This window comes from Acartia tonsa, chromosome 5 (assembly GCF_053477335.1).
Source record: "Acartia tonsa isolate MP-2025a chromosome 5, ASM5347733v1, whole genome shotgun sequence".
Taxonomy (NCBI): Eukaryota; Metazoa; Arthropoda; class Copepoda; order Calanoida; family Acartiidae; genus Acartia; species Acartia tonsa.
Genome location: NC_137264.1, coordinates 19,770,398 through 19,783,217, shown reverse-complemented (window position 1 = coordinate 19,783,217; position 12,820 = coordinate 19,770,398). Strand labels below are relative to the sequence as shown.

The window sequence follows — 12,820 nt, the reverse complement described above, 5'->3', positions numbered from 1 at the left end:
TTGTCTTTTTTTCTCTCTTTTTAACAATATCCTCACAACTGCTAGTTGACCATTTGGGAGAGGCTGCTGTCCATGACACTCTAACGTCATGTCCAACAACCAAGGTATTAATGTCTTGCATCTGACATAGCAGCAGTAGTAACCAATTTTACCGCCTTTAGTTAAGACGTTTTGTTAGGCTTAGATACGATTATTTCACCTCCCAGACAAAGAGTGAATGCACTACGTGTTGATCCACGGTCGCGGGTTAAAAAATTTCTGATTCTTTAGGAATACTAAAAAGTATTTAAGTCTAGAATCATACAAATGCTCTGCCACCTAGTTATTTTAGACAAAACATTCTCATTTGTAATATGTATTTCTACTGTGCAATGGGGCATTGAACTGTAAAGTGCACTGGTACTCAAAGTTTGATAATTAATTGATGAAATTTAAAGACAACTTTGAGTACTTTTTTTAATTAGAAAAGAGCATTTTGTTATCATTGGAGATGTATATTAATTTATCGTCCATTGTCATATCCCTTTAAATCCCTGGTAAATACAATTGTAAAGGGGACTTTGCACGTACAAAAGCAAGGGGGCTAAGCTCCTTTCAGTCAAGCTTTTTTTCATAAATAAACTAGGCTTCTGTTAAATAAACTTCAATTATAAATAAAAGGTTAAGTTCTACAATAATTTTATAGAATACATTTTTTTAAATGAGTCGCGATCATCATTTTCTCTATGCTCCGTATATTATATTTTTCTATGATATATTCAGTAGTCCAATTTTGTAACACTGCAAAACCTGGCAATGTACTTTTATTTCACTCTAAACTACTCATGTACAACATATTTATTTAGTTAAAGCAAAGTACAAGAAAAGCTTCGTCAAGGACAAATATTTAAATTATTAAAAGCAGTTATGTCAATATCCACAAGCTAATAAATAAGCGTTTTATAAAGAGTACAGCATGAATGATAAAAATTTTTTTTTATGTTTTCCGACACATGAATGTGTAAATAACATTTTGTCCTGGTTCTCTGTTAAAGTATACATCAAAAGGGGTAGTTTCATGAAATGCATTTGAGCTTAATTTAGTGAACCGCATATTTTTTGCTAGTTAATGGGTTAAACTATATTTATATGGCATCTATTTGAAAGAATTTAAATTTTCTACTACGTAGTTTTGAAAACATCAAAACTTGAAAATCGTCTTTTTGTGATATATGCAATTTAAACAGACGATTTTTAAGTCTTGATATTTTTAAAACTGCGTGGTAGAAAATTGAAATTCTTTCAATTATATGCCATATAAATGCAGTTTAACCAATTAACTAGGAAAAAATATGCGGTTCTCAAAATTAAGTTCAAATGCATTTCGTGAAACTACCCCTTTAGATTTTTTTGTCCTCTTGTTAAGATCTTGCTCCCCATTGATCTTACTTAGTTCTCTATTTTAGGTATGCTTATCTTAGATCTCAGGATAGTTTTAGGCTATCTTATGTTATTTGTAAAATAAAGTCTATGATTTTCATAAACTTCAACTTGGCTTGAATACCTTTAGTTTTAGTATTTCTGCATCTTTACATATTTTCACATTTTCTTCAATTTTCCCTAATAATATAAATAAATACTTTTGGCCTATATTGAATTGTTGTATTTATCTAATCCAGATATTTCATTTGCGGATATTTAAATACACATTTAAAGGGGTAGTGTTGCACGAAATGCATTTAAACTTGAATTTAGTGAAATGCATATTTTTCCTGTTCAATGATTTAAACTACATATATAGAGTATACCTATATTTGAAAGAATTTCAATTTTCTACCATTTAGTTATAAAAATATTAATACAAAATTATATGTTTGATTGTAAATTTGTAACTTATGCTTGTAACTTCATGCCACCATCCATTAGATTATTTGATTTAACATTATAAAATTTTTTTTTTCTTTGTAGTAATCAACATCAAATTGCTTAGAAGTTGCTTTATTAATTACACACGAACTGTATGTAAGCCCCTAGCTCCCAGCGAGGTTCAAACCTGAATGACCAAACTTAACCCAACCTATGTTAACTGTTTGTTTTGTTTGTTAAATGAATGCGATCTGGTTTGAATGCACCTAAATATTTACCAAAAATGCTGGGACATAAACAGAAATGAGAGAGTTTGTTGCTATCTATCTATATGACACAATTTTGTCTATCTATCTTTGGCATTGACCTTGCACTGCAGATATTATTTTTTACACAAAGTGGTTCCTGAAGTTATTTCATGTCACAACATCACTGTTCTATTTAAGCAGATGTTGGACTAGTAATGTTATGTTATTTGACTCTTAATGAAGGACTTAAGAAATCCGTTAAATTGCACTTCGCATGTGTGTGTCTTTCTAAAGGCATAAAGGGATATTTAGATAAACAGATAATCTTAGATTTGGCATTACAAATACAGAAGCCCAATACAACCAAAGAACCATAAAGGGCTTTCCAGAAAAACATAACTTATTTTACTCATTCGTTTCAGAGACGATGTTTTGAATTAACAAAAAAATCCTTACTTAGTCATATTATAGATTTCCTTTACGCACAATAATATTACATCAGAGATAAAATAATTTTGTTCGATTGTTATTTAAAACATTTAGTAATGAAAGTTTTGATAATTACCAAAATTTTTTTTCAAGATATACTTCTTACTTTACCCCTGCGTTCTTAACACTAAAAAGTTTTATGTTATTTTTAGCAGTAGCATCCGCTGTTAAGGGAAAATGCAATTTAATTTATAAAAATTGTTATGTTAGGGGCACACAATTATCCCTTCTGTAGATTACAATAAGTGGTTCAAACGTATGGACACTCGACTTAATGAACCAACCAATTAGAATTCAATATAAGTCTAAAAAGTGGTTAAGCCAACGAATAAGAAAACGTTACTATAAAACTTTTAGGACTAGTGTAATAAACAGCTCAATGTCCCTACTTCTCTGACTCTTGATCCAATTGTTCATATTTATAAGAGATTAAATTTATATTTAGCTATAAAGTTGTAAACAAGTAATCACTCAATAGTCTAATGACTGGATCGAAAAGCTTGGATTTTTGCGCAAGCAACATGTCTGAAGCAAATGATCCCTCAAACAGCTTGGCTTTAGTATTGGTTTTGTGGTGGTGTTAGTTTATTTACCCCCCCCCCCCCCCCCCCCCACTTTCTGAAGCAAAGTAAAACGCGAAACTGTATTTTTACATCCCATATAATATATGTATATTTAATATGTACTAAGAAGGAAAAATTAAAGTACAAATAGGGTTAATGTATAAATAAATAAATAGCTTAAAATTATATTTTATTGATTTCTGGTGTCTAAATCAATATTAAAACCAAACACCGGTAAAAATGTGGTTTTCTCCTCCCCTACTAACTAAGTCCCACCTCCCAATAATGTATCATAGGCAACCCTTGCTTTTCTCTTTAGTATATATATTAAGTATGTATGTATGTATAGTTAAGTTTAGCCTCCTTTCCTTATTTGACATTTGTCTCTCTTTATCCGAGTCTATATTCCCACTTCCCTACATTAACACACTTCTCTCTCTCTCGTTCTTTAGCTACTTACACAATTGGCCAACTTTAAGCAACAAACTTCCCCGTAATTTTTTTTTGGAATTAGAAAATATATTTTCTAGAATTTTCTACAAATTTTCCCTTTTGCGTGGAAGTTTTGCAATTATGTGAATAGTTCATTTAAAAGTTTTCAGCAATTGGAATGATCATTAATTCAGAGTTTTCATGAATGTTATTCTTATTTTGTTAAACAAATATTATTTTTATAAAATGCAATTTTAAATAATTGATTTTAAAAATGCAATTTAGAATACTGGATTTTAAAATGCAATCTTATTTTAAATAATGTTGATATTTAAATAGTTTTATGTTAGTCATGCCATAATTGTGTTTTTTTTTTAATACTTCATTAAGCTAAATAAGGCGCTAAATTTTTTTTATATTTGCTTCTATGGTAATGTAAATGTAATCTTCATTTTTATGTTTTACTGAGTGATACACTATGTGCCCAGCCAATGCAAAAACTCCAAGATTCCAAAAAATGCATTTTTGAATATTGACAAAGAGGGAAGTCATTTTCTAGTAAATCCCGTAAAGGTGTGTGTTATTAGGCCTTAAAATAGTAGTAAAACGATAAGGTGCTCTATATATTTGTATTCCCTATTGAATAGAACAATAGGGAAATTTTTTTTTTTTTTTTGATAACCGTACCTGGAATATCTTTAAAAAATACGAAATTTCTATCAAACGCTTTGTTTGGCTCAAACTGACAAAAATTTTAAAAAAATATAATTATAATAATAATGTTTTCTATAGGTACAAGGTAAAAGTTAAGAACAATCTATACCATTAAGCAAAGGAAGAAGACCTATAGAAAACATTATTAGTATTATTATTATATTTTTTTTTTATTTTTGTCAGTTTGAGCCAAACAAAGCGTTTGATAGAAATTTCGTATTTATAAAAGATATTCCAGGTACGGTTATAAAAAAAAAAATTCCCTATTGTTCTATTCAATAGGGAATACAAATATATAGAGCACCTTATCGTTCTACTACTATTTTAAGGCCTTATAACACACACCTTTACGGGATTTACTAGAAAATGACTTCCCTCTTTTAAAGTTTTAGGTTAATCTTTGTCATATTTGAGAAGGATTTCCAAAGCTAGAGTTGAAAATGTCAATTACATATCATTTTACAGCTTCGAGAAGTAGCCTACCTAGATATTTAGGATTTTGTAATAAAAGCCTGACTATTGAAATTACATTTTATATGCAAACTTTAAATTATTGTCAATCTACCAAAAATTGAGCTACAGTAATATGTTATACCTTTTTTGAAAGCTTATTGAATATACTATTCGATTTAAAATTAGTTTTTATATGTTTACTTATAAAACTTATGAAAAAATTTATGTCAAAGCATTCCCCCTTAAAGAATCAGGAATTATACTATTTTGTAATGATACTCTCAACTTTAAATAGTTTGATCTTTTTTCAGCTAATGATGCCGCATATCAGACCTTTACACATGTTTAACCAAGGCACTCAGTGAATGAATCCCGTTGGTTTCAATGGCGGCATTGTTAGCTGAAATTTTTTTTCCGCATTTTTGTAGGAGCGGTCGGACCCATTTTATAACAATTTTTACACAAAAAAGACAAATTAAAATAACTTTTTATACAAATTATTTTATCGTGATATTTATAGTTCTTGATGCAATTTTTTGATACAATCCCTTATTCTTATTGCTTAAAGTCTTTAAAGGATATACTCCCCCCCCCCCCCCACCCTGGAGTATGGGGGAGGCCCCCCATGCACACACCTAGGAATATTCATTTAAGCTATGTAATCGAAACTGTTGCTTCTAATCAATTACCATTCTTTTTAAATTAAATAAATAATATTCTAAATGTTTCAATTTGATAAAACTAATAGTTATTTCTCGTATCGTATTATAAACGGCTTTCCGCGGATATAGAGTGTACAATTATAAGATTAAAACTAGTTTTTTTTAGCCCCGAGGTGCCGGAGGCACCGGCTAAAAAAACTGGTTTTAATCTTATGATTTTACATTTCTATATTCGCAGAAAGCTGGATATAATACAATGCTAGTCATGGTTTTTTCGTATGGATGAGAACCGGTTCCTATCCACCGGATTTGAATGAATACGAGAAAACCTATTCCACCCCTTATGCACGCCCTAAAGAATTAAAAGAGATAAGCAAACTTGTAAAGAAACTAAAAGATTTAAGCAAATTTGTTAAAAAATGTATGAAGGCCTTGGGATCTAAAGGGATAAATGAATGGCAGATAAATTGATGATTACCAATAATGATACACAAACTTACCCTTCTGTAGATTACAATTATTGGTTGAAAAGTTATGACACTCAACTTAATAAACAAACAAGAAAATGTTATTATAAAACTTTGGGGACTAGAGTGATAAACAGCCCAATGTCCTCCTCCTTCCTGATAAAGGCCCTATTGCAGACAATCAATCCTTTGATTGCAAGGCCTTTGGATTAAAGTTTTCAGTGCTTTTGGGGTGATTTGTGATATATTTGCTTTTATTTTTAAAACAAGGATTGTTTTGTCTCTAAGTAGCGCAGCAATAACAGGTCAATTTTTTAATGAAAAAGTACAGTAAAATGGGTTATAGAAAAATAGAAAATTATTTTACAAAATGTTATTAACATGTTTCCTTGTTTATAGTTATTAATGTCAATAAATCCAGGGATCTAAAGGGATAAGTTAATGGCCGATAAATTTATGAACTTACCCAACGATGATACACAAAATTACCCCTTTTGTAGATTACAATTAGTGGTTTAAACGTTTGGACACTCAACATTTGAAAAAATACAAACAATTAAAATTCAGTAAAAGCCCCTAAAGTTGCTAAACCAATGGATAATAAAACGTTATTATAAAGCTTTTGGGACTAGTGTAATAAACAGCCCATTGTCCCCTCCCTCCCTGAAACAAATCAATTGATATATTTCATTGATAATTTATTTAGGGGGGGGGGGGGGGTAAATGTGGTGACTTGAAACACGACATACCAGCAATTTTATTTTGGGCGCTACTCCCTTAGTTTTAGAAATAATTGGGTAAAATCTTTTGGGTTGTGTCACTAATCACCCCAAGTTTTGGTATCTTTAAAAAAAACTGCGACAGAGCCGCCGTTCTTGGCCGTTTTCCGCCACCACCAAAATTTTTTTATTGTATTTCTCGCTAAATTAGGCAATTTGGAATCATGGGGGGACTTCATTTTCAAATTCTCATTTATCAAGGTATATCTTAAATTCAGTGCTTCTCTTGTGCTTTTAAGATATTGGACCCAAATCGTTTTAGGGTGTCACTAAATCACCCCAATTTTTGGTATCTTTAAAAAAAATGGCGGCGGGCCCAACGCTCCCGCCGTTTTCAGCCGCCGCCGCCAAAATTTTTTTTTTGCATTTCTTTCCAAATTAGGCAATTTGGAATCATTTGAGATGATATTGTTTTTTTTGCGGCAGAAAATGGCGGTTAACGGCGGAAGCGGCGATCCCGCCGCCATTTTTTTAAAGATACCAAAACTTGGGGTAATTAGTGACCCAACCCAAAAGATTTTACCCAATTTAAAGCAAAATTAACAGAACTATGAGTTTTTGTTTTATTTTGGAATTCTGGGCACATAGTGTGATAGTTATTTGAAAATTGAAATTGCCTCATTCTTAAAAATCACCTAAGCTAAGATTGCTACATAAAATGAGACTGATATTTTTAAAGATATTGCAGAATTTAGCCAACAAACAAAACTAACCTGTTAACACATGTGGACTGACTTAGAAAACTAATTTTAGCCTAATCCATCCAGTCATCAGAATCTTCTTAATATCATGTACACAACTTCTTCTCTACTATTTGTTTTTTACTTCTGAAGATTGGAAATCATTTAAAGTTCCCCCAAACTTATCCTGGATTTTATGGACAATTGTACCATGAACCCACACATTTGCTTAAGGCATCCTTAAACAATTTACCTATCTACCTCTCTGGCAATTTTGGTTCTTCTTATCATAAGTATTTCAAAAACGTCTTTAGTTGACACAAGTGCTCTAAAAATTGGTAACCTCTATGATAATCTAAAAAGATCATAAAGTTTTTGTTCAGTTTTTAAAAAGAAAAACATTTTATGTATTGCTTAGTTATCCACTTTTTCTAATATTTAGTTATCATGGTTAATTACAGGAGGATAAAAAATACACAAAATTCCCCTGCTCTCTCAACTTTGACAGCTTCAGGGGAAATTTCTCCCCAGATTTGGTCTCCCTAATATATTCTCAAGCCCAGTACGTCAAAATCCTCTGAACAGAAAGGAGACACTTTTATACAAAATATTATGGAAATACAAAATTAACATTTTTACCAATGTAAGCATTGTATTATTAAATTGAAACTCATTTTATATAAAAAATAAGATAATATTATTGCAGTTTACTAATATTATTAAAGTAAGAAGTAACTATTTTTATGCTAAACAATTAAAAAATTCCTCTTTTTTTCTGTAAAGGACACAAATATATGTATATTTGATTGTAGTATATATACATATAGTAAAAGACATAGTATTATACTTTTACTTTCTATTATAAATTGTGAATATTTGCATATTTTAGATTTGTGTCTGTTTGTGAGCTACTAAGTGAAATAACAGTGAGACAGAATTAAAGTGTGATTTTTTAATACACAAGTGTAGCAGTAAAGAAAAAAAAGGTAAGGTGTTTTTATTTAGTAGTAAACAGGGATTGAAAGGGAAAAGACAATGGGTGATAAATGAATGTACTACCTCAATTATGACGAACATTATTGTAGAATAAAATTATTGGTTGAAAAATTTAAACACTGCTAGTATGAAACCAACCAATAAGGATCAAACAAAATTACCCAAAGGTAATAAGCAAACGAATTAGAGAGCGTGTTTATAAAACTTGGGTTGCTAGTTTAATTTACAGTCCAATGTACGCTCCGTTGCTTTGTAGTAGGTAAACCTTCTCTGTAACTCACCTTGTCCGTCTAGTCTGGGTATTGCTATTGACGGAAAGAAACATATTTTTCTTGGCTGTCACAACAGATATACAGCTGTAATTTCTGTGAAAACTAGTACTTACTCTAAATTCATCTTGCTCGTTCAATTAAATGGTAAGAAAATTATCTTTTCTCGGCTGTAAATTCCTACGAATAATGAACAGCTACTCTATAACTCTTTAGTCTTTTCCCAAACGTAAATTACCCTGCTGTTATGATTCTTTAATAATACTCCATTATTTTACTTAGACATGAAGATAAATAATGATTTGTACAAGTTTTAATTTCTTAAAATAACATAAATTTAAAAAATTAAAATAAATGACAGAACAAGGATGTTACGTCCATGTAGCTTTAAAGAATTGTAAATTTTATCTATCCCGTTATAAAAATATAGTTGAATACTGAGCTTGATCTTTAAATCATTTTAGGGGTGATTTGGCGCGCCCCGATCTGAATCGCCTCTAAAATGATTTAAAGATCAAGCTCTGGAGAGAGAAAAATAATGGTTTCTCTTAAAGAGCCTAGTAGAGCATTGAACCCCTACATTCACTCAAATTTAAATCAATTGAAATATGGTGAGGGGGGTAGTTTTTCATTTGTTTGCCTTTACTTTCCTTAGTTTAGGTTATATTGGTTACACGGGTTAGGGTTAGTGCACCGCATGGTAGGGCCGGCTTAACCTAACCAATATTAGGCTGTATTTGAAATGAGATTTAAAATATCTATTGAAAAAAATGCGAATGAAATTTTTTCCTAGTCCAGACGAACTCACGGACTCTGCCTTTTATATGAAGAGCTTTGTTATTAATAGGATAGAATATTTTTTTATGGATTCCCTTCTTTGTTGGGTTAATACTGTGCGGACGTACAGACGAGTAAATGGATTTTAGCGTAGCTACGCTGGATAAAGAAACATATGCAATTAATCTAATTTTATGATGACATACAAGCTTGTTTTTATAAATGAAGCTTTTATAACAGTTTATTTGTGTCAGATTCGTAAAAAAAATAATCATGCATGCAGGAATTTCCAATTGCAGACTTTTTCATTATTCAAAGAACTTAACGTTCGAGTATACTGAATGGGAGATTATAGATATGAATGAAATGTGCATATTTTTAGATCTGAAAGCTTTTAAAGTTTGAATATTTGTTTATAAAAAGTGACTTAAATATAGGAGGTTAAAAAATGAAATATTAAAAAAGTCACATTTTTTATAATATAAATATTTAGGAAACCTTATTAATTTAATTAAATTCATTTTTAGCTCGTCAAATAAATATCTTCCCTACGTTAAACCGATAATAAATAAAAATATTAGTAGAAAAGAGAAAAAGAAAAAATTCAGAATGAATTAGGTATTGATTTCAAATCTCATTAGCATAATTATTGATTAGGGTAATCTTCATTGAAAGAAATATCTCATATAGATCTTAAGTAAAACTTATTTCCTACAGTACTAAGTACTAAGATGAATGAACAATAGCATAAAGACAGACAGATTAAATTAGCTATAGAGTAGATCCGTTTTGGGGCTTATAATATTTAAGATACTACTAGAAATCTTATATAGCAGCCAATAATATAGACCTCTCAATAAAATAGCATCCGAGAAACCTAATTTTGCTTATTAAACATAGAAGTGAAAGACAAAAGTTCGTGGGGAAAAAATCAGCGTTTCAAGTTAAATGTGAATTCCAGTTCTTCTCTCTAAAACAAAAGCTAATAAAAACAACTGTTACTTAGATAAGAAAATTAGATGTACCAAACAAGATATTTTTTTATCAAGGAAGACTTAATCCATTGGTATTTAACTTTAAAAAATAATTAAAATAATATGACAGACTTTTAAGATACAAAATAAAGCTATGTAAAGCGTTTATCGAAAATAAGCTTTAAAGTATTATGACAACAAAAAACTACTCTTCTGTCGGATTTAATGCTTCAACTGACGGACGGACACAGTAAATCATAGAGTAGCTACGCTAAAAGTAATGTTATTAACTAAATTCTGTCACAGTGGCTTTTCAACACATTAATAATCTTAAATTTTGTAAAAAAAAAAAAATAGAATCGATATTTTATGATCTATCTTATCTGTAATTTTCTTTGTTAGGTAAGGATTTTGTCTTGAAATGTTTTAGTGAAAAAATGAAATATTTAGTTTTTCTCGAAGATATTTATATTAAGGATAACAACCAATTTTGTTAAAGCGAGAAGAAAGTGAGTAATTCTCAGACGGCACACCCTTGTCGAGAACCTGATTTTTATTCGGTTCTGGAGATCTTAAGCTTCAGACAAAAAATCTTACTAATTTATTTAATAGGATATATTAGTCCTATTAATACTCTGTTGATTAGCGAGTTCTTTGAAATTGATTTCTAATTAGGTAGAAAACAAGAACGAAAACGTGAACATAAAAAAGATACCTAGATATTGAAAATATTAACATTTTGAACAAATTATGGGATTAAAAGCTAAAAGTAAAGAAAGATTATATCAGTGAATCAGAGGCCTACAGGACGGAGGGGATGGTGGGGGGTGAGTAAAACTAGGGAGGATTGACTTCCCCTTTTCTATTACCCCCTCAAAGCGCACCCTTGCCATGTTTTTGTGCACGACACTTATAAAACATATTTATAATGAAACTCTTATGAAAATCACGTGCAACTAATTATGATTAAAAGTTAATTGGTGAAGACTGACTTGCAAAATCAAAGAAAGTATTAAGCTGTATTTTTGTATTTTAATTTATAAATTGTGGGGGAGAGGAGGTTATTATCCTAGACTATAAAGTAGTAAGGTTTTTTTTCTGAAGCTATTTTCCTTCATCCCCCCCCCCCTCCATTCCCTAGAGGCTAGGGCGAAGCAATTAGTAATAAATATTACAAAAAGGGAGTATCTTAAAGTTTAGTCATAAAACATGATTTCATATTAGTTTTTCAAAATGCTTAACATTTTTATGCAGTGCAGCTACTCTATAATTAAGGTTGTCTGTCTGTCCTTAAGTCCTAAGTTAGCTTATCTGTTTTTTAAGTTTTAAGGTTGTTATGGACATAATAGTCTTGGTCATATAAATCGATTTATAATTTAATTACTTGGATGTTGCACCAGATTTGTATGTAATCTTAACATGGTGATACTCCCAGCTGGCTAACGATTTGCCCCTTTACCCTATCTCCTCCTCTCGTACTGGATGAACGAATTGACCATTAAAAGAGGTCCATATAAGAACCTAAATTGACGACAAATATTTCCGTTGTTAATATATCCACGTATTTTATATCCATAGTTCTAACATGCAAAATAACTTAAATGGGAGTGTCCAATATAAAAACTAATAAGTAACTCATGTACGCATCAACTTTACATAATAAACAACTTCCGCTTAACAATGACAGATTTTTTTATTGGCGCATTTTTTTTTAAATTGAACTATTCTATGACTAGTTTATGCATTTTTGTTAATATGGTGCTATTGTTTGTAAAATTTTGATATTCTTGATGTCGTTTGGGATATTTGTTACTATTTTTTTTTTTTGAGGCGTTACTTTTTGTTATGATAAATTAAGATATATTTAATATTAATTGTTAATGCTAAAAAATAATAAGATGATCAAGTAAAACTGACACTTTTCAATTTATTAAATGACTAAAAGATTATACTGAATTTTTGTAAAATGCAAGTACATGCACATTATAAACAAAAATTCCATGAATATTTGATATTTCTGGTAAAATCAGGTAAAAATAGTTTTCATGATATGTTTTTATTTGCTAATTCTACTTTTTTTTATGACATTTAGTAATTTTCCAGTAAAAATTGGTTTAATTCTGTAAAATTATTTTCAAGTCTCTAGTTGTTTTGCCAGAAAAGAAGGGTGGGAGATTCTTTGCCTATATCATTCTACCTAACCGTCTCGGCAAAAACTAATCAAAACATTAAGTAAATCACATTATTTTCTTAATGGACTTGGACATATTTACTTTCTATAAATGCATATAGAGATGATACGCTCCAAAAATTGTACCTAACAGTTACAGTAATCCTCATGTCAAGTTTGAAAACTATGGAACAATTCTAAAATGGCTAAATAAGCAAAAAGAGGTTTGCGTTACGGACGGATGGACCAACACTAAATGTGGAAAAGCTTTGCAATTATAATTTTATGTTGAAACAAAAATA

General features: G+C 30.3%; 1 protein-coding gene across 3 annotated transcripts in view; it reads left to right on the top strand.

Moving 5' to 3' along the window:
- The window catches only part of LOC145318958 (calcium/manganese antiporter SLC30A10-like), a 107,694-nt gene that overhangs the window by 5,917 nt on the left and 88,957 nt on the right, over window positions 1–12,820 (top strand). The window contains exons 1-2 of one of the 3 annotated variants that reach the window (XM_080160728.1): window positions 7,864–7,975; window positions 8,222–8,318. The gene's annotated coding sequence lies outside the window, so the exon portion shown is untranslated. Of the gene's footprint in view, window positions 1–7,863; window positions 7,976–8,221; window positions 8,319–12,820 lie in introns of those variants that run through there. The other 2 variants (XR_013879607.1, XM_080160727.1) reach the window with 2 other exon arrangements.